We start from the raw sequence: 6,094 nt of genomic DNA, 5'->3' as shown, positions 1-6,094 counted from the left end.
ATAAAGGCCAGGCCCTGCCCTCTTCCGGTCATGTGACCACCTGGTTGCCCCTGGCAACCAGGCACCTGGGCTGCCTGGGTGATTGGCAGCCCTGCCAATCACCCTCACAATCACGGAGCACCTCTGCGACTCCGTGACACCACCAAAGTAAATAAATGGTACCTGTCTGTGTCAGGGATGAAGCTGTCCCTATTTTTAACTTCTGCTACATTGCAACAAGTCCATATCCCTCAAAATTTTAAGGTGTCTCTACACTTCACAGCCATGCCTCACTCGTGGTGACACCAGGGACAGGACTGTAACACTCTTGTTTTACAACTAAAGCTCTGCCACTGCTCTTCTAGACCCCATCACTTGCACAAAAGGCAGCAATTTTTCTTGTTAACTGGGGTGGGCAGTTGAGCAATAACAGCTGAGCATTTTCTAATTTGTCCAGTAGATGGGAACTGTTAAGATTCACAAATGAGATCACAGGGCAACCACTGTGAAATGGAATGGTTGCATTTGACTCTTGAAGTGGGTAAGAGTCTCTGTCAAAGATCGCCAACAGAAATGGCACCTTTGATAGCTTCTGTAGAGGCCCAGAATAAATGGGTATGCAATCTGGAGGGTCCCTTCAAGAATATGCAAAACCTCTGTTTATTAAATTTGTGATGGACACATACATGGCCCCCAGGCTGGGCTAGGAGAGAAAGTTGTCTAGAAAGGACACATACATGCCAACAGTGATGTACTAGTAAGTAAAATGAGGCACAGAACTTGCTTGTGGTAAAAGAAATACAAAAAATACAAATAGTAAAATAAATCTTCCTGTCTTCAAAGGAAAGGAAACCCAAGCTGTCATGTTTGTACTTCTGGGAGGTTCTTTACACCTGAGCTGTGCTGGAGATTGGTGCTGGATTTGGCAGCAAAGAAGCAAGACTTCCATTTATGCCTGGAACAGGAAGCAGCAGTGCAAGCATCCCCAAGTGATCTGTCTCATTCAGTTTCCCTAAAGATCAGGGGTATCAGTTTCAAAAGTAAACAACATTTTTGGCACATAACTTACACAAACTCAGAGTTCTTTTCATACTTTCATGGAAATCAAAATGAAAAGTAAAAACAAAAGCAGGATTGCTTTAGAGATGGGGAGATCTATAGGCAGCTTGTTTTAAGGTTTGCCCTGCATTCCCGCAAACTACTTTGTATATTGATCTGCCATGCTGACAACATGCACTTTTGAATGTTAACTACTGTGTAGATAGAATTGCAGAGCTCTGTTCACTAAAGAAGGGCAGTTCAAGTGGGAGCTCAATATCACTCAAGATCAGGCTGTTGCAGACTGTTTAGTTTGGGGAAGAGGAAGGAATGAATGAGCCATTAAATAATTCTTGATCCTGGGACAGACTAGGGGGTAGAATCACTCCCAAATCAAAGTTTGAATGGATATGAGCAGAATACATTCCCACAGCCCTGGCCCCAGCCCTGGCCTCATTCTCAACCAGTTTCTATATACTTATAGCAATATGGGGAATTTGTGGCTGAGAGCAGAGGGCTGCAGTGTAAGGACACAGCTGGGTACCTGGGACAAAGCAGAACCACTGACTTCCAGTTCACAGGCACACAGTTGCCAACAATAGCTGCTTTTCTTCCTCCACTGGCAAGTCTGTGCCTGGAGAAGTTGCCTGTATTGCCCCCTCTTCCCCCAGCAGCAGCAATGGTGGTGTGACTCCTTAGCTCAGCATACTAAGGTGCCCTCATCATGTCCCATTATCGATGCAGGTTTAGTATGGGGTTTTATAAGTAAAGATGGTAAACTTCAAGCCAGTGACAAATAATAGTAGACAGACAAAGAAGGTGAAAATGGGAACTGAAGAGCAGGGGAAGGAAAAGTTGAGGAATAAGAATGACTGAGAGTCATATTATAAATGTGTCTGAAATGCCGATCTTTTAAAGAAAGAATGAAACGGAGAAGGAGAGGAATAGATGAGCAAAGGAGCAGAGTTCTGTAGAAGTGGGTGAAGCTAAGGAACTCTGTTTTGAGGTAGGATGTATAGACAGTGGGCAAGGATGCTTGGTCCACTGGAAGACGGGTGAGATGTAATCTACCCAGGAGGTCAGAGGAAAGTCTTTTACAGTACTACAATGGAAATTAGGCCAGGTCTGTAGGGAGCAGTTGAAGAGATTTGAGGAAGCCATGAAAACAAGGTATGGCTAGAAAGGACTCTGGGTAAGTCTGGAATCTGTCTTCTTTTCTGCTTCCATGTAAGACAGGGTTGTTTTCAAAACGCTTCAGATTAGAATGCTACAATTCAGATCCCATTTAAATTTAACGTTTTTAAAGCAAGCCACTTCCAGCTTGCTTGCTTTAAAAATGTTACTCCTCAATGTTGGTCAGTGCTGCTTTTTCCCCTTGAACTTTCTTGACAATTCTCAGTGGACCATAATATGTCTTCTACTTATGCCATGCTCTGCTTCTAGCCATGCCTTGCAAGCTGTATGCAATTAAATATGAGCACCCATCCCATCTTCTTTAAATGTCTGGATCTCCACTTCCAGACTTGAGCCCTGTCTTTTCTTGCCACTGCTTCTTTGATCCTCTAGTAGTAAGGAACCTCTTAAGTGCTCAGAAACTAAGTCCTTAGACAAACATGGCTACAACCTACTGTGGCAGGGCACCAGTGGTGCCTGCCACTGTAAGGGCTAGATCAAACACTCAGCAGGTGTTTGATCACGATGACCATTTTAGAACTCTGGCCATGCTATGAGGATTTTCCCCCCAGATTGCATTTAGAGAGGATGTACTCTCTCTCCTGGATCTGTTCAGGCACTTATGGTAGACTAATCAGTAGCTAGAGTTCACATACAGGTGGGAAGAAATTATCCATTTTTCTACATTAGTATTTTCTCTACATTACCTCTCTCACCCGCTTCTTAACTGCAGGATCCTTCTCACCATTTGGCCTCCTACACATGGTCAAAATTTGGTAGTCAAAGTATTTAAATAGGATAAAAACTAAGCTATTCCCACCCTCAGCCCTTCTCATTGCTCTGTTGCTTTAATAACTATTGCTTTCCCTGTCAACTTGTAATTACAGTCATAATTCATGTGAGGGTAGCTAGAAAGTGGAAGCAGCAATACAGAGACTTGTTGAGACCAAACTCTTTGCCTTAATTGGAGGAACATTATTCATGTTGCAAACCGGTCGCTAAGCACCAAGTCTGTTTATTTGAAGGGAAGAGTTTCTGGATATGGTGGGGTAAGCTTTCTCCATTCCAAAGGGGAAATCCATAACATAATGATTTGTTAATGAAAAATCTTTATCTTCCTTTAAGTTTTTTCACATTCAAGGAACTGCTCATTCACTCACTGGGCCAACTACATTGCAGCACTGGGAAAAGAAAAAGATTGGGCCAATCAAGTTATCACCCTGTATTAGTGTTTAAGATTAACCCTAATTAACTTATTCTGTGATGTTGCCAACCATACTAAATAGAAGCTTTTGAGATCTGTATTTTATTGAATATAAAAAGGATTTGGAATTAAGTCTTTTTGAGACACAAGATAATTCTCTCTTCTTTACTCCTAATAGATGAAATAGATTATTAGAGAATCAGTGACTTTTTTTAAAAATAGTGCTAAATACTTAACAATTTGGAAGTGCTTTGTTGAACAAAATGTATAAAACCATACCCATATCTTACTGCCAGAGAGGCAGAGGGGACTGCTTGTTCCTCCGGAAGATATCATTAGCAAAGACTTTTCACCTGTGAAGGTCTCCCAGGGACATCTCTTGCCTGCTCCTAATTAGGCACTGTCTTCCCTGTTCCAGCAGATCTTGCACATTTGGCTCCCATTGATGTAACAAGGCATTGTATGCCAAAGTATGACACAGATTAAATGGATTTGAGATAACAGGGCTACACAAAAGTTTTCACTGCAGCTCTATGTGCTGGAACAAGAGGGTGCATGTGGTTCTTGGACAGTTTTGACAGCCCCTTGCCTAACTATTAGAGCACCACGAACAAAAAAAAGTAAGGCTAATTGAATTTTCCTCCCCATCTGCCATGGAACCAGAAACTAGCACTGGGCTTAGCCTGGATGTAGTAAAATCCTTTATCCCCATTAGCCCTTTGGGGTGGGAGAGGTGCACCAGATATTCTCTTCCCTGTTCACTTACCAAAAATTAACTTCATGTGCCTGCCAAAACTTTGCCATCATTCTGCAGTCATTTTTTTATCCTCTCTCCATTCCAGCCAGGAGCACAAAAATAAGTATATTTTATCCAATAAAGTGCTATTGTTAGAAAAAAGGTAATTTTCCTAAGTGCTTTATAAATAATGTTATATTATTACAACAATCTAATGTGAGCCACTGGAAGCAGTAGCTATCTGTGTCCTGCCATAGGGCAAGAATATCAACCTTTGCAATGCTGTTTCACATTGAGTGACTGAACAAAACTGACTTTTTCACACCCTTTTAGGAAATGTACTGTTGGGTTTATCAATGTATAAAGCCAAGATGCTTCTTTTAAAAATATAACTTGATCAAAATAAGCTTAAGTTGTCAAGCAAGTTTTCTGGGCTAGGGACAAACATTACACATAAACCGCTTTAAGTGATTAGAAACTGGTTTAAACCAGTAACAGAACAGATATTCAGTGGACATAAAACAGTTTGAGAATGGCTGAAACCAGCTTAAGTTAACCCTGGTTGACTGTAGTATCAGACTTAACTGATTTGGCTCAAACCTATTTATGCAATGTCTGTCCCAGACCCCTTGCTGGTTCAAGTTAATTCAGACTCCCCCAGCATCCCGGCATGCTCTCTGTGCTGGGAAGGGCTCTTTGCTCCACAGCAGGGCTGGTCCCTCCCCTCTGCTCCCTGGCTGCAGTCTCTGCAGGCTTCTGCTCCCTGCCCCTCTGCTAGGCAGGCATTCCCCATCTCTCACAGACACCTCCCAGTAGTAGCTAGCAGACCACATGCTGGCTTTCTCTGAGCTGTGGCACATGGAACAAAGGCAGAATCAACAAATAGCTTGTAATGTCCCTCTGTTTTCTTACTGGTGTGATAAACATTGAGTTTGGGGTGATAAATAAGGGTGTGTGAAACTTTGGTCACTGATTTGATTCAAAGGAGATTTGGCCCAATTTGGTGGCTGAATCTCCAAATCCGAATAGACTCAGAAGACCCGTTAATCTCTCTGAATTGAATCAGAAGTTTCTAAATTGATTTGGAGAGATTCGATAATTCGGCCATAGACACAGCTTTATATGTTTTTTCTATGTACCTCAAGGTAACAGGCTATTACCTGCTAAGGAGAATAGTCGGGGAAGCAATGAGGTCCCAGAGGGGAGGGGAGCCAGGTGTCCAAGGAGAGTGGTCGCTCCTTAAGGAGACAATCCTCCAAGCCCAAAGGGAGGTAATCCCAATGAGGATCAAAGGGAGCAGTAGGGCACACAAGCCCCCATGGCTCACCAAAAGCATCTGGGAATGTCTCCTAGCTAAAAGAGAGGCAAACACCAAATGGAAGGGAGGGGACATCACCAGGGAGGACTATACTGCAGTTGCTAGGGGATGTAGGAGGGCAGTCAGGAAGGCCAAGGCAGAGATGGAAATGGGACTAGCTTCCCCAATTAAGGACAACAAGAAGTCCTTCTTTAAATACATAGGGGGTAAAAAGAAGTTTCCGGGTAATGTGGGGTCCCTGCAGGACATGTTTGGAAATTTGGTCGTCACACCAGACGACAAAGCCAACATGTTTAACAATTTCTTTGCCTCCATCTTCCTAAGCTGGGACCGGAAGAGCCACCCCCCCCGCTGGACCCCCCTCATGCCCCAGGGCAGGCATACCTAGGCCAAGGGTTAGTGAGGAACTAGTTAGGGAGCTTCTGGAGGGACAGGACATATTCAAGTCAGCTGGTCCAAACGATTTCCACCATAGAGTACAAAAGGAATTGGCTGAGGTCATTGCAGGACCCTTGACACGGCTTTATGAGTACTCATGGTGCTCTGGTGTGGAGCCAGGGGACTGGAAGAGGGCCAATGTGGTTCCCATCTTCAAAAAGGGTAAGAAGGAGGACCCAGGAAACTATAGGCCAGTTAGTCTTATCTC

Source organism: Crocodylus porosus, unplaced genomic scaffold (genome assembly GCF_001723895.1).
Source record: "Crocodylus porosus isolate Cpor-Errol unplaced genomic scaffold, CroPor_comp1, whole genome shotgun sequence".
NCBI classification, from domain to species: Eukaryota; Metazoa; Chordata; order Crocodylia; family Crocodylidae; genus Crocodylus; species Crocodylus porosus.
This window is presented reverse-complemented; position numbering follows the sequence as displayed.